General features: G+C 39.2%; 1 protein-coding gene across 2 annotated transcripts in view; it reads right to left on the reverse strand.

Annotated features, from left to right (window-relative positions):
* Positions 1-20,532, reverse strand: part of RAI2 (retinoic acid induced 2) — a 62,356-nt gene extending 41,824 nt beyond the window's left edge. Inside the window, exons 1-2 of one of the 2 annotated variants that reach the window (XR_003093452.1) lie at positions 18,057-20,532; positions 17,085-17,277 (exon numbers count right to left, since the gene is read on the reverse strand). The gene's annotated coding sequence lies outside the window, so the exon portion shown is untranslated. Of the gene's footprint in view, positions 1-17,084; positions 17,278-18,056 lie in introns of those variants that run through there. The other variant, XM_014518785.2, reaches the window with a different exon arrangement.
* Between the last annotated feature and the right edge of the window lie 517 nt (positions 20,533-21,049).

Here is a 21,049-nt window from a genome sequence, read left to right on the forward strand (position 1 = left end):
TAGTGACCTGGCCTGTGGGGCGCGGGGCCAGAGCGGGGGGGGGGGGGGGTAAGCTCTACATGGCCTGGGTCAGTGGATTCAGTTTCAGAGAGCTCAAGAGCAAGCTGCCTATTTCCACGCAAATCCCTTACCTTTCCCTTATGGCTATACATTCAATAGCCCAGCAAGATTAATGGTTTGGGCATATCCCTACCTCTGAAACTTTTCTGTGCCTTTCTCCAGCAAGCAGAGGGCCAAAAGGAATACAGTATTTTTCTCAAAGTTAGATTAGCCACAGCAAATGGATTTTCTCCGAAATTCATGACAGCACAAAAGAACCTCCCCCGCCCCCACCCACCCCCCTCACCCTTAGCCATGAGATGTTTTTTACATTTTACGTGCAAAGCAAAACCGAAGTACGAGGAGACTCATAATGGGAGAATTTAACCTCTGGCATTCTCATTATTTAAAATATAAAAGCATCAGAAATGTATTCGGTGGAAGAGGGTATAGAAGCTTGCCACAAAACACCTCCCTTCCCTCCAGGTTTCTGACCTTGCACCCATCAGCAGACAGAGCAATAGGTCTGCTTTCCTTTTCAGATACCTACTGAAATGTTTCCACATTTGGTTGACAGACGCCATTAAAACACATGCTCATGGAACGAGCGTTGTGCCTCGTGAAACTTGCCATTTTGCTGGTGGCAAACTGTATTTCTCTCTCCCACAGACCCCACTTGACATATTCCCTGACTTCTGCCTAGATTCATAGGTCTAGCTAACTGGCTGTCCCATAATCTAATTACAGTAATTACCTGCCTTGAAGTTCATCACTTCCCAATTAGCTGAAAAGCCACATTAGTACTACTCCCTTCTTATTGTTCCACCTTCTTACCACCCTTAGCCTCCTTCAGAGGGGCTGCATCCTTTTTGTTTCCCACACCATCATCACAACAATACTCTTGTGTTTTCTCTGATGCCACCTGACCCTACTTGTCTCTACACTTCCTATCGTTTCAATCCACGTCATAAGTGTACATTATGTATAGGGACAAGGCAATATGACAGGACCTCCAAAAGACCTTCGCTACAGTTACATACATGTTACTCTTTCACATAAGACAGCAAGGGCAAGTCCTGTCCAAAGGAGTGTTTGATGTCCAATTTTGCAAAAACAAGCAGAATAATTAGGACCCAGAGGAAGTAGAAGGGAGAGACTGATCCCACAAACGTTTCTGGCAGGAGCAGTAGCTCATGTCCAGATAAGTAGTCCTATTAAGATCAGTGAAGTGTGCTCATGTAGCTAAAATTACTGGACTGGGCTTATGCATGTGCCTGGGGTCGACAGGACTCACAGATGTCCCCCTTGTGAAAAGGAAGAGGTTAGTAACCTTGCACCACCAAAGCAATAAACAGAGATAGATTAATGGTCAGAGATATGCTGGGCTCCACACCCAGAGATTATCCTCTATCTAGTGGTGCTTATGGGTGTGCTCACTGACAGTAACTGTTACAAACTACTGAATTGTAAGAGAGAAAGTAAGAGCTTTGGAAAAAAAACCCCAAACAAAAGAACCCCGCTACCTCAGACAAAAGTATGTAAGGTGAAGGCTAAAGAGCAAGCTTTGTTGGGAGTCTCAGAAATCAAATTCACTGTAACTACTTCACTGCAATCAAATTCATAGCACAAACCCAAGGTTGGCTTCATTACTATCAGAAAATTCAGGCACTGAAATCTTACAATATTAAGCCTAGGTAATAATTTTTCTATTGATGTTATGTCTTCTTCTCATTTTAAAAGGTGAGAAAAAGCTATGTGCACTGTGAGAATGGGAGAGGAGGATTCCTGTTTGATACTGCTGAAAGCTACGCAATCATTCAATCAAATAAATTAATACTATGCAGTAGATATGAACAAAATAAAGCCCTAAATAGAAACACATTTGCAAATACACCTTCTAAATACAAGTGTTACACCGTATTTCCTGATTTTCCATCACATACTTTTTTTACAAAAATTAAAATATATAGATGCATATATTTTAATCTTATATATAAAACCCATTAGGGAGCTATTTAAATCCACTCCATTTCTGGGATGATTAATCATCTTATTTCCGTGTCATACTGTATGTGAGAGAGTCAGAAGTTCAAGCAAAATGTCTACATTTAATGTGATATTTTAATGAATCTGCCTTTTTGTTTTATTTTATAATAAATACTCTTTAACCTTACTGTAAGACCTAGATGTAGAGCACTCACTGCAATTTCAGCTTCCTTTTTATTCCTTTTCCCTCAAGGTTTCCAGCTATGTTTCTCTGCAGGAGTCAAGTGTGGTAAAAAGGCAGATGAGGCAGGGTTTCTCAACCGCTTTTGATAGAGGCGAGGTGGTCAGCTCTTTACTGACTTTCTGCAGTACTGCAGCTCTGTACAGTACCGACAATCCTGCTTTATGAGCATGCACCAGACAGGAAACGGACCTGAAATTTCCAGGCTGAGTTGTTTGATGCACCGTTTGAAAAGCAGCACTACATGCATAGAAAGGAAATTAAAGAGAGCATTTTTCAAAAGCTGCAGTTGTGTTGCTAATCCATAAAGCCTCAGCCATAAAATACAACTAGGGATAGGTTAAGGAAGCCATTTTAAAAATTTAACATGTTTCAGAATAATAAAAGGGAACTAGCAGATTATTTTGTGGATAAGCCCAACTGTTGTATGTATTAAACAATCATTTTAATGCTCTAAATAAAGCTATACCTAATGCCTGTGAAGTACTAACTGCTTAAAAGATTTTAAAATCTGTTTAATTACCTACATATTAGTCTTCAGTTTTCCTCACATGCACCACACACAAACAAGGAACATGCACCACGACGTAACCCAACCATGGGGTGACTGTATTACTAATGAATGGTCATACATACATCCTCCCAGTTAAGTGACAATTAAAATTGGCTGGCATTCTATGCCATCACGTCATTTATACCATTGATTGTTTAGTGTCGCCTCTTTGACTCTCCATTTCTCCTTTACTTACTCTTTTTCTGTAATTAGGGAGACAAAGTCCACTAGTTAGGGTGCTGACTGGGACTCAGAACACTAGCAGCTGGGTTTCTGTTCTACTAGAGACTTCCTGTCTGCTCTTCAGCAAGTTGCTTTTGTTTATATTTTAAAGGTATATAGATGCAAATAAATCCTTCTAGGCATCTATCTACTGGGGATCCTAGGTGCCTTTAAAAATTTGGCTACAAGCCTCTGACTCTCTCCATTACTTACAAAATGGAGATACTACTTCCCTACTACACAGGAGTGTTGCAAGGATAAATATGTTAAAGACTAAAAGATGTTAAAGGATAAAGATGTTAAAGGAGTGTTGCAAGGATAAATATGTTAAAGACTACAAACACTGTAGTAATGGAGGCCTTACAAGTAGTGAAAGGTATGGACAGATGAACTCACACCTTCGTGTAATGTGCTTCAATTCTGTCCACTTGGACCAGAAACAGATAAACCTGCAGCCATCACAGGGTAGCTCACAAAGTAGGTTTGCAGGTAGGTTACTGGCTGTTTCCCACTACCTGTTTGCCTTGAGCAAATATGAACTCCAGAATAGACATGAACAGGTGAAACCTAAACTGGTTTAATTTACACCAGTAGAGTTTTAACCTTAGTTCTTTTGGTGCAAATTCTGCAGTGGATTGGGAAAATTTACCCTGGTTTAGAAACTTTCATCATCCATCTGTTACTGTTCTACATGTGCATACAGTATAATGGATATGGATCCAAATACACAGCCAGCCCACCCCTTAAAAATCGTTAACTATCAAGAAACTGCAAATCTCCTAATTTTTATCTAAGGGATGCATAGGCAAGAACTCTCTCTTGAACCCGACATATCAAAATGCATACAGTACTTACCATAGTGTTGCGTTTCCCTGTTTAAAGACCTCAACAAAATGAGATATAAAAGCTATACTCCCACACACAAATAGGATTGGAGTATCTTGAACAACAAACACTCTTGCAACTAGTGTGATACTATCAGACCATATACTTGATTCAGGAAAGAATTAAGAGCAGGCTTAAATTTTATTGACTTAAATGGTACCTAGCCACGAAATTAAAGATAACCAGATCTTTAAGTGTTTTTTTGAATGGAGATGTTCTGCTGCATAAGTCTTTGATCTGTCAGCCTTTCGTTCTGTGGTTACCTGGATACTGCATCTTTCCCCTCTCTGGGTACAGCACTAAGCTATTTATACAAGATATCAGTTGTGCAGACAGTTAAGAGAACTTGGACAAATTTAAAAATGAAACAACTTGCCATTCCAAGAATGTGAACATGACAAGGCATTTCAATGCATTCCTCATTTTTTTTTAAGAGTTCATGCTGTTCCATAAATTTTCTGACACTAAATAACAGTCAATGATGGGCTGTAACACTGGCAAAGGACACTGATGAAGTAACAACAGCTGTCTTATCCCCTCCTCCCCCCCAATAAAAAATGTCCTTATGCTGCTTACTGAGATCTGATACCATATACATCACCCCAGTAACTGAGCACCCCTCTAAAATTAAGAAATTAAATACAAGATTAAGGTCCACCTTCATCCTGCATGTCTTGCCTGGAAAACTGAATAGAAAGGAAATGGGCTTTTGTTATTGTTGAGCAATTTAATTTTCATTCCTTCATTCAGTGTCTCCCTGCAACAATATCTCTGGGTGCCTTCCCCCATGTAATCCTCATGTTGCTATTCCAAACCAGATATTTCTCAGCCTAACTATATGTGTATTTTGCATCTCGCCTATTTACTTTGACATCAGAAAAAGGCTGCTTCTACATTTTAATCATGTAACATGGCAGAGCCAAAACAGCTCTAGAGACAGCCCTGGATTCCTTTTTTGGCTTGTGCAACAATTAACTGGATAGCTATGGGTCTAGTCCTCGGACAGGTTTAATGGTCTCAATAACTCTTAATTTCAAAGGGAAGGAAACATTCTCAGTACTTCATGGGATACACTTTTTTCAATCAAATGATGCAATCAAACCAAATATGTAACTCCTACTCATTGATTTTAGTTAAAATAATGTTTCTTAAAAGAGATCTGTGCCATCATTCATGACCTGCTTAAAACAACCAAAGAAAAGGGTACTACTTTAGGTCACTGCCTACAGCAAGGCAATAAGCAAGGGGAGGGAGGGGGGGGGTTGTGACATCCTTTACTGGACCAGTTCTATAGTTGGGAGAGATGTCAGACAAGCTTTTTGGTGCAAAGTGAGACTTAAGGAAGAGCACTTTGTGCCTGAAAGTTGGTCTAACATCTCTCGCAGGTATACAGCTGGTCCAATATAAGATATCATCCCCCCCCAAATTCTTCTTCTCACATATTTCCTGGACCATCACGGACAGCTACAACAGAACTTCAACCCTACTATAGCACAGCAGATATTCTTATTCTGTTTTTCATACGTGTAGTTAAATGGTGTTCCAGGCTATGGGCCAAATTTTACCCTCAGTTCATGTGCTCAATTCCCACTGGCATCAATGATAGCTTCACTGGAGACAGAGCTGTAAATGGGCATAGATAGACATGCTGCTTGAATGGTACGTTCTATCTACTGAATAATTCATTTTAAACTGTTCACAGAAGTCAAAACATTACTGCTAATTTCTAATCAACACAGAGGACTTTTCTTCTCTTGAAGCAAATGTACTTAGCAGGAATTTGGGGAAGGAGGGGGTTCAACAGGACAACATATCTCGTACAGTTGTGTGTGAATGCGCCTAAAAACCAACCAAATTTCTTTAAAAACACCTACACACAATTTGCCTGGCCTTTATCCAGGGCCAGATTAATGCATAGGCAAACTAGGCACATGCCTAGAGCCCAGAGTTGCAGGGGGCCCCAGTCCTTCCCTCCATGGCAGTGGCACAAATGGCCCTGTCTGCCTCCCTTCCCTTCCCCTCCCTTCCCCTCCACTGGCTTTGCAGCTGCAGTGGCTGATTCCTAGCAGCAGCTCCAAGCCCCGCTCCCCACAGGTGGCAGCGCTGGGGTGGGAAGGGGGTCTCGACTGGCCCAGGGCCCACAAATTTGTTTGACTAGGGCCCACTAAAGGGTTAATCCAGCCCTGCCTTTGTCTGATTTCCCTTGACATATACCACATATAAATCTGGTGCATCTTTATAGGACTATTACTGGATTTACAGAGTAGATTAAAACCATTAGAAAAAGAATATGCATTTAAATCTTTCTTTTTTTTTAAAAAGGAGGTTTCCACCAATTTAGCATACTACTGTCTGCAAAAGTTTCTTACGGGATTTATAAATACAAGAATTAATAGTGAGAGTCTGATTTGAATCTCAACTATACCAATGTGAATCAGGCAGGCAGAAGGCAGGGCAGGGTAGCACCTTAGAAACTGATCAGGAGTAAAATTCAGGTTGATGCTACAAAGTATTGCTCATATTGTTATATTGACAAAGCCGCATTGTGGAGATACAGTATATGTTGACAGATGAAGTTTTCTTGGTAGCATAGGTTCAATCATCTCCTTTAATAACATAAGCCAAGCCTACAAAAGAACTCTTCGTTTGCATCACTAGGTCAATGCTATGGGTTTTGCCAACGTAGCTATGTCAATGAACAGTTTGTAGTTTTTTTGGACTCCTAACCAATGTACCTATACTGGCAGACCTTTACATAGCAGCCCAAGAGGGGACAGACAGTGTCAGAGTTTTAAAACCATACGTTTCATTTTAATAACTAAAAATCCCCATTGCTCAATGCAGCCATTCCCCTGACTGCATGCTATTATGAAGGAGTTCACTGTACAATATTAGTAAAAGCTGGCAAGAAACCAACAAGTTTCAATTAAAACAGTATCACACGGAAACAAGAATGGTATCAGGGTCCTTACTGAATGGGAAGAAAAAAAATGGAAAACTTGGTTGGTCTTCTCATTTAGCCTGGTTATATTATTCTTCTCCTGCTATTAGAATTGTTATCAGATCCTCTTGCTGAATGTGCTGTGTATAGAATGCAAATAGCATTTTCTGTTCAAGCTGCCAGGAATCACAGAGTATGTATGTCCAAGTCATGGATGAGAATATTGTATGCACATGCACACACGCACACTTCTATACCATCTCTCACAGGGTCCAAGAATGACAATTAACACATTAAGAAATAACAACTGCCAAGGGAGCAACCAAATACAAACAGCATGTAGCTGATGTAGCAAGATTTCTGGTTGGAGACAGACTGGCCCCCTTGAGGATCAGGAGGCAGAAAAGAACTGAAGCTTCTCTCAATACTACCTGGCCATTATGCTGGCAAACACCAAAATCAATTTTACACCTGGGTTTTCTGGGTGGTTTTTGTTTTGTTTTGAATTCTATCATTAATATCCTTTACTTTAAACTAGAGCTGGTTGAATGTTTACAAAAAAAAAAATAATGTTTTTCATTTTGCATATTTTTTTCTTTTACAATATTTGTCACAATGTTTCCTGTTAGTTTAAACATCAACATTTCAGTACTTTTGCTAAAAAAAACCAACCCATCATAATTTGTTGATAAAATATATTGAAAAAAATAAACTATTCTTCACAAAAGGACTGTTAAAAAAACCCACAGGTTTGGGGGTTTTTTAAGTTTGTTTGAAAAATATAGTCAGTTTGCGGGTAAGTAGTCCTGTGATATCAAAAGGAATAAGGAAGGGTTGAATTTATTAAGGCTTCCATTTGGATATTATAAAGGACTATGTAGTTTCACAATTTCAACAAATAGGAGCCAAAAGTCTAGACCAGCTCCCTTGGAGTTTGATGAGAGTTCTACTATTGGCTTCATCAGAACCAGCAGGAGGCCCTAATATTTTTTCACTGAAACTTGAAACGAACACAAAAGGATGGTAAGAAACACGATTTATAAAACACTGTCTCCCTATTTCTTTCTAGACTGATGTGAAATGCAGTAAGAGGATTGTAATTACAAACACCTTCATAAAATTCAAACAAACCCAACCTTGTGTGGGGAGAGAAAAGGATGTTGAAGGCAATAAATAAGGAGATAATAGCAGTTGTGTTAAAAAGCATCTTCTGGGGAAAGGAGACAGATGCTTTTTGCCTGTTACACATTTGGTGAATCTAACTCAGCACTCGAGAAAAACCTGGTCTTCCAAGCTGGACTGAGGCCTTTTTCATCATTTAGAATAAGACTTCTCAGAAAACAATACAACGTTTTGTAAAAACAGAACTGTTTTTATTTTCCAATTTGCCATGTTTTGTAGGGTGCTGCTGTGTTTCAGTAAACTGAATAAAAGCAAGCTCCACCTGGAGAATAGTCTTCCAGCATGCTGAGAATAGCAGCAGCCCGTACACTATCTGCTATAAATAAGCGTCATTAAAAAAATGTCCATTTTTTTTCCTCCTTACTATTTGATGTAGGGGAAGCAAAATGCATTTTACCTAACCCCTATTAAGGTGGTTTCCATCTTTATGACAAAAAGTTTAGAGTGCTTATTTCACAACCAGTTATGTTACCATCAATTTTATGAACAAAGTATTAGGTCTTGCACATTCCCATATTTCAAATGCAGCAGTACTTGCCACTAGACTGAGCAAAACATAGGCAGTGAATTCAAAATCTGATTGCCTTTCATCTTTACTGAACACAAAACATAGGCGATCTCCTTAGGTCCACTAGCAAGAAACTAAAACAATTATTTGTGGGTTTTCTTAAGCTGATAATATATAATCTTCTTCACTCAAGTACCAAGCTACTATAACTTCCCATTTTGCTGCAAAAAAAGAATATGGTGTCTAGGTGAAAAAATGTGAATGAGCTATGTCCAGTAAATTTGTTCTAGTGAAACAAAAATATTTTTTTACCTTAATGGCCAAATTGCAAAAAACAAAAATAAGATTTTGTTGTTTCCCATGGGGAAAAATGACTTTATTTTGAAGTAATTTAATCCTTTAAAATAATTAGAGTCAATTTCAAAATGAAAATGCCTTTTTGAAAACTCTTTCAAAATTCTCCCTCCCTATTTTTTGTGAGAATTTAGCAAATGCTTTCAGATCCCCTGAAACAGCCTGCCTCCTGAAAAAATGTTGCCCACATATTAAGAAGAGGGAGATGAAGGTCTCAAGTGCTGGCCAGTGAGCAGAGGTATGAGACACATGCAGAAAAATAAATATCCTTTGCTTTTAGCTTTTCAATGACCCACACAAACAGACACACCTAAAACTTACTGAATGCAATGGGACTCTTAGATTGCAATATGCTTTGGATGAGGCACTTTTAATTAGCAAACAGTAGTTAAATAAGGATGATCATCAGAATAACTCTACTACCTTTCATTATCAGCTAGTCAGCCATTGCTGGCAAATCCAAAGATTCTTGTTGACATAAGAGCAACCCTTCACCTTATTTGCCTTTCAGAATGATTTCAATGGGACAAGTATTAGGTCTTCCAGCTTTGAAAGGAGGTGGTTCTGGCCTGGGATAAGTTGGAGGAAGGGTAGATTTGCACCTTATAAACTTAACTAAAATTAGACATACAGACATATTAGACATAGACTTCACAAGATTTCATGAGCTGAAGTTTACTCCCCATAGTAAAAGCAGCAAGGGGGAAAAAAAAGAGTAAATCTGCTATTTACTTCTATGTAATCCTGTCATAAAAAAGCAAGGTTGGTAAAAGGGCCAGAGCAACACAGGCTCTATCACCTGCCTCTAGACCAGTGATTCTCAACCACATGCCTCAAGTCTACTGAGGGGGGTCTCTCAAATCTCTCAAGGGGTGCCTCGAGTCTAAAAGGTTAAAAACCACTGCTCTAGATCCAACAGATCCACAGATCCATTCTGTGCTCAGTTTTAGTTCCCCTTCTCTACATGGAAGCACTAAATCTCCTGAACTGCACAGTTTTTAACTTTAAATTTCCAAATGGGTACTTCATACAGTCATATTTCACACAGACCTGAGGTGGGAGGGGAAGGGGCATTCATATTGGAAGGGCGAAGGGGAGAAAAGGAAATTGAACTGTCCATTGTCCTTTTCCTTCCAGTCCTGAAGTCCTTACTTATAAAATATAAAAGAGTATGATTCAGACCTTAGTCTATAACACTAAGGAAAAACATTTACTTTCATCTTTTAAGCTTATAATATTTGCTAGTCTGTAAAAAAAACAAACCAAAAAACAAAGAAAAGCAAAACCTAATTCTGGTATAATTTGGACCATTCCAACATGGCACATCAAATACAGCCTTTGTGAGTAAGGACATGCTTCCATATAAAATACAGATCCAAAAGTGAATTACCTCTTCTAGGTGTGAGGTCACCTGCATTCTCAGTTTGAATACTGTGTCACTGGTGAAGCAGCTTACACAGAAAGAAAGGTTTAGCCTTAGTGGGAGTTTAGCTTTTAAGATTTGATTTTTAAAATTCATCAAGAACCAAGAGTGGTAATGAATAACTTCTGAAATAACATTTTCACATAGCCAAGCCTCCATCCTGGAAAGAGCTAAGCATCATCAGTTCCCATAGAACTTGGCATCTTGCAGGGTCAGACGCTAACCATAATAGAGGGACAAGGGATGTAGAAGTTCTACAGACACCGTCCTTTTCTCAAGTCATGCTGAATTCTCCAAAAGGAAAAAAAATAGCAAAGATGATACTTAAAAATTCCATTACGATGTTTATCACGGTTGTACCTATAAGTTCACAACAGTAATTGGCAACTATTCCCACTGAAATCAAATGATTCAATTACATTAAATTTTATTTGTTTGTGATAGCACCCATGTGTCAAGAACTGTACAAAAACAAAAAGAGATGCTTTAAAGGCACTTCAAAATATTTTCAATATATTTATCTACAGTTGCCACTTGGATTAGTTAAATTAGTAATATTTACAGAAATATAGGTGTTTAAACTTGTTTTCTCAGTGTGAAGACAGGAGTATATTGATTAAGGTACGGCTTCATCTTGGAAAGCCTTTTGCAATAAGGTTTTACTGATGATCAGGCATGTAATAAGTCAGGGGCTTCTTTTTTATTGGTAATAATTTTGCTGTTATTGGGGCCTGTAGTCAAATTCAAACAGTGCACACTTCCAAAGTCGTGTAATTTTTTTTTAATATCCATCTTAATTTGGTATTCATTTTAAAGCTTACTTTTGACTTTTTAAAAAAAGATAATACGTTAAAACATAAAAACAATCTATCTTGCATTTTAGACTAAAAATATAAAATTCTTATAATTAATTTCCATGAATATTTGCCCTCTAAAAAAATAAATCACGTGTTAAAGCAAAGTACTGACTGTATAACTAGTGCAGTTTTGTACAAATATCTTATGTTCCATAATTCTATTTTAAGCCTTCTTTAAATCACTAACTTTAAATAGCTCTAGAAGTTGATACAAATTGAAATATGCATAACAAATAAGACAGCGATTCTCAACCAGCATGCCATGGCAGCCTGGAGTGCTGTGAAATCATTTGAAGGGTACCACGACATGAGGAGATAAGCACAGGCTCAGTCTTCTCCCTGCCTGCCTGATCCCCACTCTCCACTGAAAGAAGCAGCACTGTAATATATAAATTAGTTTCTGCAATTGGGTGCCATAAATTCACAGTAGTTACGGAAGGGTGACTTGAGTCCAAAAAGGTTGAGAACCAGTGAGATAAGAGAGCCCAAAATGAACCATAACTGCTAAAAAAAAAATAAAAATTGTTCACCATGAAAATGATAGCTCTCCCACATCTAACAACTTCATATCTTTTAACCTGGCCTCTCAAGAACAGCACAAGAAATAAGTGTAACCCTTACAACATGCTTTAAAGGTCAATAAAAGGGGCAAATGATATACGAAAAGGGCAACATTGATGGAAATAACCTCTCTCTTTTCTCCCTTTTATAAAAGATGGCTGTTAGTTGAGGATCTTGACTCACTGGAGGTAGTGGCACCATACTAAAATAAAAGTAGTCCCTGAAACACCACATCCCAAATATTTAGGGTTTTTTTTTAATCCACACACAACACCTTCAAGTCCATCAAGAAACCAACTGCAAACCAGAGCAAGTGACACCCATACAGTGTAACCATCTCTTTCTAGCAACTAGACTTCATACAAAATGTTTAAACATTTGATACTGCCCTGGTCAATATACATTTTCTTTTTAACTTAAGTAGCTTAGTTCGGTCCAAGTTCAGTCTCTACAAAAAAAACCTTTCAGGCCAGTTAAACTCTATAACATGCTGTGCTGTGCATGTGAATGCTTCATAAGCAGGCAGCCATCTTCTGTGTTATTGCAACAAGTCAGCAACGTTAAAAACGGGGAGGGAGCACTCTTATCCATGGCTGCTCCTTGAATATCCAAGAATAGGTAAGGATCTAAAAATGAGTCAGAAAACTACAAAAGGCAGGTGCACTCCCCCAACAGAAGCTGGAAAATTAGTCTTCCTGTTGCTCTTCTCATTACCTCAGTAGCAGCAGGATTGAATCTCAGCCAATTAGACTTTTAAACTCTGAGCAACTGCTCAATTGTAATGGCTTAGTGAGACAAGACAGAGACAGAGCTGGGCATCATGGAAAACAGGAGATTTATCTTGTCACTACAGCCCTTATCTTTGTGCTAATTCTCACAACAAACACACAAAAAGAGCAACAAGATAGATCTCATATTTCCATGACACTGTTCACAAGAAAACCACCTAGGCTGTGCTTTAAGTCCACCCACATCAAAAAGGACAGAAATCACTCAAGATCCACTCCATCTATCCTGCTAGGGACTACAGATGTCTTAATAATATATCACGATGCACCATATCAAGAGGCTAAGCTGTGTATTACTTAGAGCAGTGCTTCTTAAACTATCTGATGTGGCAGACCGGCAATTTTTTTTCCAGTGGGCCAGGGACCGGTGCCCGGTTCAGCCAGTGGCAGCAACTGCGTGTAACAGCACTACACAAATGCGCGACCAGCTGTTTCTTTCTCTTTCCTCACCTCGCACGTGACATCACCTGGAGTGCTGGAACGTACGAACTGTGGCGCTATGACATATCAACGTTATGCTTCTGAAAAAATATTTCTTTCTTTCCTGGCAACTTGCTGCAGACCGGCAAATATATTTCTTTCTTTCCTGGCAATTCGCTGCGGACCAGTGACCGGTGCACCAGTCCACGGACTACCGCTTTGAGAAGCACTGACTTAGAGCATGCTCCTGTGAAGTAATGAGCATCTTTTGTTATGGACCTTTCTCCAGTCCCTTGAGTACACGCCTTTGAAATGACATGCTGCCACTTCCCTTTGGGATGAGATACTGATCTAGTTAGTATCTGTGAGTACTTCCCAATTATACATTTCTGTTTGCCAACCATTTTACCTAGGAGATCCAATGAGCTTGGCTGCAAGCATTTCCTTTCAGAAATCTGGAGACAGTAGGCAGAGATACAGAAGCAGCCTCTTATAAACAAACATGAATTATTTGCCAAAAGGTTTATAATGCTGTGAGAAAGGGATTTAAAAATCAGAGACCTTTATCAACCTCTGGCATTCTTCTCAATCTGGTGTTCCCAGTTCTCTTGGGGACCAATCCTTCTTATGCCATGGCTCTCAATCAATCTATAACAACTTCCCCATCCATTTCTGCCAGGTGGATCTTTAACTAATCATCACTTTTTGATCTCTAGGTATTCAGCCTTGAATATCCCTATTTCCAATGCTTCTTGGCTTTGCTGGTTGCCACATGAGGCCAGAAAGGAGTTTTTCCTCTCCTCCTGCTGCTAGATGGATCAGTGGGGTTTTTTTCTTGTCTTCCCTAGAAGCACTGCGTGTTGGTTGTGGCCAAGGTCAGGGATTTTGACTGGGGTGTCCCAATACGCGTGCTGGGACTTAAACCTGGAGCTTCCTGGCTAGAGGGTCTTTCCCTTCTGCTCAGTGTCAGACCAATTGCAATACTTGGGGTCAGGAAAAAATTTTACCCTATGGTCAGACTGGTATGGACTGTGGGGGTTTCTGTCTTCCTCTGCAGCAGGAGAAATGGCCCTCTGCCTGGGATCTTGAGTGCATTTTAATGACCCTGGCAGCAAAAGGATATTAGTTGCCATGGTCCCCCTGCTTTACCTGTGGCAGGTGTTTCCTAGTGGTTGTATTAGGGTTGACTTTAATTTTACTAATAGATTAGACAATGGATTTGTATAGAATGATTTAGATAGGGATGATCCTACCTCTGGCAGGACACTGGACTAGATGACTTCTGAAGGTCCCTTCCAGCCCTACTTTTCTATAAAAGAACAGTCACCAAGGTTGGGACTACACCTCTCCAGGCCTATTCACCTGGCTGTTATACTAGAACCTTTTGGGGTGTTCTTATCTGGACCACTGAGTTGCCTTTCTATTGTTTTTTTTCTAACAGCTCCACTTTGATCTGGCTTCATAGCAAGTAATTAATCTAAAGAGGCCCACACAGACATGTATTAGATTCAGAAAAAATACTACAGATAGGAGTTGAATATGTGGAGAACTGAAAGTTATCAACTTACTGGGCCAATCCTTTAGTTAGTAAGTTTAATAGGATCAAGAACCATGAATGAAGGATAGGTGTCTCATAACATGTCATTATTCAATGATGCAGTAACCAAAGACTAATAACTTGGCCATTCAACTATAGGAGAACTCTTCTCCCACAGAGTAACAAAAAGCCAACACACAAATACTTCTATTATATTCCTTTTAAAACTGAGTGTGAGTGCGTGTAAGTCCGTATGTGCATGAAAGTGTGTGGGAGGGGAGGGCGCACCACAGCTAGGAACACAAAGAAAGAGAAATTAGCCACTAGTATCGTTAAGGATTCAGAGGCTAAAAAGGACCAAATGGTGAAATGCAACTGGAATGGCTTTTGAGTAAGTAAACTGAATTCTCTTGCCATTAATAAATGTTTCTTCACTAGAATGTAGAACCTGTTTAGTGTACTTCTGGAAATATCCTAGATCTGCTATGCGAAAGAATGTGCTATCCACTGTAGCATGCAAGAGCTATTGTTCCTTACCCTCCTATTAGTCACAGTAGTCCTTTAACCTACTTGTTATCAATGTTACCATAAAAAACAGGAGGGAAAGTGTTTAATCAATTCTGATGTTTGAATCAAGGCTGCTTTTCATAACTAGCCCGATTAAATTAACGTTGAAAAATCCAGCCATAATCTCCAAGCATCTCACTCCCTCCTCCAGCTCCTTCACACTCGTCCTGAAAGAATTATGTTCCTAAATCCCTTAAGGTGTTTTACAGAACACCTGACGGGTTCATAGCATAAATTATACTAATGTGTGGAGCAGACATAGGACCAATCTCTCTGGATAGTTGCTGCAGGAGTGCTGTTAGAAAAGCTTGCCACTAGGTGGCATAAAAGCCAGTAATAGCCTGCTTATATTGACCAAATGGCTACCCCATGATAGACACAGACACGCAATAGCTACATTGATGTCACTTAAACAATGTTTTTTCTCTGAATAATGGTACACCGGATTCTAGTAAGTTACATCAATGTAGAGGTTCCTTGTGTCCAGAACTTCAGCCCAAACCCTAATGTAGACTAAAGACATAACACATAATTAATTACAGGGCTAGAGGGCATTTCCCTCTCTTGCATCTTAATGGAAGCTTTTCCCAGAAGATTCCCAAGTGAAAAACCTATGGCTGTAGCCAATCCTGGAACTGGTTCAAGTCAGGTCAAACCTGCTCTTGAACCAAATGAGCTGTTAGTTCTCTATTCCCAACTGCAGTTGAGCGACTAACTCATTCTGCCTGAAAATGCTTTAGAGTGATGGAGGAAGAGTTGATGAGTTCAGATATATAAAGCTGATGAGAAGTTTATGCCACAAAGACTGAAAAGGAAAATGAGAAACAACATGACAGGGTTGAAAACTGCCTGAGAGCTTTGGGTTTGTCTTGAAAACATTCAGCCTTCCACCTAACCTGCAACAGAAGAACTGCCAGAGAATTGGGCTATACCAATAACCATATTTGGTGTTGACAGAATTATAAATGAAATAGTATGCCTGAAACTGAGGTGCATATTCAGTAGAACTCAAAAACTGAGCACGATTCACGGTTGCTGAGTGACAGAGAGAGCACGAAGATTTGTAGCACTGCTGCTGAGTTTCCCCAAGACCCAGCCGGGAACACGTGCTTAATTTTATACCACAGTCCTGTAAGATTGTTCAACTAGAACTACAAATTAATATCCAATTTAACAGATCAGATTCAAGAAATGTAACCTTGTGCACAAGTGAAAGGATGCTGTGGATAGGTGAGAGTACAGATGAAGGAAAACAGAGAATTGCTAAGCAACATTAACATACCGTTGTTGTAGTTTCTTCATGCAGCTGACATGTACCATCTTTCACGAAAAGGGCAACGAATTTGAAAAACTATGCTGTGGGAACTGCTATGGAAAATTAATAAATGCTAATGACAATTAGCAAGGAAAATGTCTAGGATCTCATGCAAAATCACCTCTACCTTTGTGTCAGCAAACTCTTGTGGAACAATTTAGCATTTCAGGAGGACTTTAAAAACAGAACAATTTTTTTTCCTTCTTTCCTCAAAGATAGTCTGCATGGGTAAAATGATTTTTTTCTGCTTTAGTGATGCTATAAAATATTTGGGCCTAAAACCAACACATTCAGAGCTAGCACTATGTACTGCTACACTGGCCTTTCCTTTCAAACTAAAAAAAAAAGGCAAACATCCCTGTAAATCATTTATTCATCACAAGAATATTTGTCAGCTCCCATTTTGCTTCTCTCTCTTGTTCACTGCTCTACCAAACCACCATTTCAGCTCTCTAAGAATACCGGCTTGTGGGCACACAGAGCTACTACAGCTAGAGCATTCTGATTCCCTTAGCTTGGAAAAAAAAAGTTAACTATCTACAAAACAAAAAGGGGTGGGGGGAGGAGGGGCAGGAAAGTCTAGGACACTGTATCCTGCATTTGTAGTATTCATAACAAAGTAGGTGACTCAGCTATCTTAAAGACTGAACACACACTCCACAATGAACAGGTAGGCTTTTGTCAGATAACAGTGATCTTTTATTTGTCAAACTTTATTTGTTAAAATAATATTTTAAAGGATTTTTTTTGTTTTTTGTTACTGGAAGCTATACAAGGCCAACATCATGTGCACTGAGCATTGTAAGTGTCAGATGATTTATGTAGAAGTAATTGGGGTTAAACTATCTGCCACATCAACCTCCTTACATTTGGCCCCATCTCTGGAACCTTGAAACATCTGAAATAAATAAACCCATGTGTTACTTAACAGAGCCTGGGCCTAATTAGGACAGTCTCTAAATTTCACCTTGCATCGCTTGGTCCATATCTAGCATGTCTGGTTTTCTGCTACCTAAATGAGAAAAAAAAAATCCCCTTCCTAGCAAGGGTTTTAACCCTCTAACCAACAAGCAACAGTTACCTCCTTATCTCTGGCTGTCTTCCATGCTAAAAATAAGAATGCTGCTGATATTCCATGACAGCCTCTACTTCCCTTTTCTGTTTGCTTGCATCGCGGACTACATGAGAGACCAAGAAGTCCCATTTGCTGACCGCCTCTTTTTTACATTATCAGTGATGGTGTGCAATAGTTATGCTTATGATTGTGCTAAAACATTTTGCAAACCCAAAGTGGGAGACAGTCCCTGCCCTAAAAGGCTTAAATCTAAGGTCTTTCCTTGCAAGAGTTACTACACTCAAAATAGTCTAGCTCTAGCAAAAGCAGTGACACTATGAAAAAACTTTTGAGCTATACTGGGCCACTTGATTTGCAGCACAGGCTATAGACAAATGGATGTTTTGCAGCACAGGCCCACACAATACCCTGGGAAAAGCCAGCATACCCTGCAAAATAATATTTCTCGGCAACAAAATGCACCCCTTGAAATGCACCCCTTGAATGGGAATAACACTCTTCCCTGGAAATATTGCAGAGGTATGAGACACATGTAGAAAAATAAGTATCCTTTGCGTTTAGCTTTTCAATGACCCACACAAACAGACACACCTAAAACTCACCGAATGTAATGGGTAATTTCCAGATCAAGAAAGTTTCTTCTCAGGATGGCTGTTTGCCGCAAGATATTTATATCCAGGCTTTTGCTTCAAGGCTCTGCATCTTGAGCAAGCTTGTGTAGATGTGGCCACAGGGGAAGCAGACTAGCAGAGACATTGGACTAGTGGTGGATAAACTATAGTAGTTCAAGTTGCTGTGTACCCATGACGTTAGCCAGCTTGACCGTCCGCTGCGTTGGAATTTCAAACCATATCCCCACAACAGACCAGCTGGCTCCAGTTTAAAGTACCAGATAACTTGAGCTAGATACTTCTGCATGTAGAATAGAGCTGGATGAAGGTATGGGGGAAAAAACAACCAAACAAACTCCCCCCCCACTCCAAAAACCTTGCATTACAGTTTGCAAGAACAATGCAGCAAATGGAAGCCTTTAATTGATAAGAATGGGAGAACTGAGGCCCAGAAAAGGGAAATGGAAGTTACCTGATGCCAAATGAGATTGACAGATATAGAAACTGAACTTGCATCTCCTGAATCCCAGACTAATACACCTCAACCATCAGACCTACTTTCTTCACTTTCTATGAATGTACCTTTCCCCCTCCCCATGTCACATTACTGGGGGTCCTAATCAAGTGTGGGTTTCAAATGATCTCTTCATGGCAGATGCCAGCATCTTGAAGCTGTATCACGTTCAGTTGGTCACAGACCCCATGTATCTTTTTAGCCATGCTGATTGGCTCTATCCTAGTGGCTATTCTTTTAATGCAATTTGAATATTTTAAAAGTGTCTATCACTAGCATTCTAGACCCCCCCCCCCCCAAAAAAAAAAAAAAAAAAGAGACTTAAAAACTCTTGCTAGTAGGTCTTGATGTACTAAAACCCAGAGAGCTCTTCTGGAACTCTTCCAGAATTTGACATACACATGGAAACAAAATGTCATTCAACATTAATTTTAGCATTTAACTCATCTTCAAATTCTGCTTCCTTCATACTACATGGTGAAACGGATTTAGCTGTCTAAGCGTCACAGAGATGGTTGAGCTTTGTCCTTCCTGTTACAGTGACACACTATTGATCAGAGACATCAAAGAAAAAATATTGAGAGTGCAGGGGATAACAAATGAGCTGCATTGGTAAAGATATATAGGCAAATTTGCACATTACTTGTATCTTGTTGGAACAGATCCTCCTGTACATCTGGCCCATTGTATCTGTAGCCTTTTAGTGGTACCATTAATGGACAGAAAGGGAGGAAACAATTTCCCACATTTACATAGAGAGAGAAAAATATGGAATCACATTGATTTTATTCCCTCTATTTATTCTGGAAATGCTCCCTTCAGTGATACTGAAACAGACTCATCAACTGCCAATGGAAAATATATGTTGTTACTTTCAAGTTTATTGTAGCAAAATTATTTTACTAGAGGGTTTAATGCACTAGAGGTGGCTTGCAGAAAAAATAAATAAAAGTGTTAAATGTTGAGGACTAAAAAATATTCTTGGAGAAGCAAACCAACTTCAGTTCTATTCATAATATATTTTCTTAAAAGGATAAATTACAATTTTACCTCATTGTGCGTTTCTGGATCTTGTGTTCTAAATATGCTTGTATTTAGAAAAATGTTTCCTACTGAGAACAATATCCAATCAAACCACAAGGTAAACACCAGCAAAAAAACAAATGAAAAATGAAATGAGAAAACAATTTCTTAAGAAAAAGATACCATCAAAAACATGGTGACCTGTATCAATTTATTTCTTTGTGCCTACATGCCACTATCACTGAAGAATGTCATTTGGTTGGTATACAACTTCTTGAGTAAAATATTTACATACACTTAAATATCCAAGATGATGTACATCCAAAACACACACCACTGACACGAACGGCATATAACCTATAATTACCTAGTCCAGAAGAAACAATTAACTCCAACCAGTGTAGGTGCAAAGAGCACAGGTGACAATTTATCTTCCTGGCAACCTTCATTATGACTGAACAACAAACCCAGGAATCACTTCAACTTTGGGAGCATAATTCTTCCCTATACTGCGCTACCAACTATGAAAAATAACTGCATTACTGCCAACCTTTACATGCATCATACATTTTTAATTTTCTGCTTCCAAGTTCTTCCTTTAGTTCACTGTTCCAAGTGCTTAAACCTCTGTAAACCAGAAAAGGTTCATTTAGTGGAAAAGCTGGACTACCTCATCTGAACAGCACCTCACTGCAGACACACAACCCCTCTCCCCCACAAGTATTATTTTAAAAAGTTTTTCTAAGGGAAGTGCTTTGTAGGTATTTACATGCTCTCTTCACCCTTGTCAGCTTCTTCTTTCATTGTTTCTACACCATCTCTCCCTACCCATGTCCAAAACCCACTCCCGGGACATCTACAATTGAAACACAAAGCAGCAGCTGTTTGGCAACAATTGCTCGCCCTAAACAGGAACTGTGATGGGATTTCATTTCACCAAATGGGCAAGACCTCATTCAGTGCTATGCAAAATAACACACACACACACACATACATACACACAGTTATATATGATATATACTGATTTTATATATATATATATATATATATATAATAAATAACAGTATACACAGATATATATATATGTATATGCATGTGTGAATATACTAATTGTATATATATGCATTTGTAATCAGTAAACACACATATATATGTATATATAAAATATATACACGCGTGTGTATACTGTTATACACACATATACATATAGAATGCATATACATACACACATATACACAGTGTTATACAGGGGCATGCATGTATACATACACGTGTACCCAAGTGTACGCACACACCTGTATGCCCGCGTATCATTGCATGCACATCATTGCAGGCACACATGCGTGCATGCCCATCACTGCAGATGCGTGTGGTGTGTGTGTATGTATATACATGTATGCAGTGATGCCCGGTGGGTGTGCACATACACACGCACACATCACTGCAT

Source organism: Alligator sinensis, unplaced genomic scaffold, assembly GCF_000455745.1.
Source record: "Alligator sinensis unplaced genomic scaffold, ASM45574v1 scaffold583_1, whole genome shotgun sequence".
NCBI lineage: Eukaryota > Metazoa > Chordata > Crocodylia > Alligatoridae > Alligator > Alligator sinensis.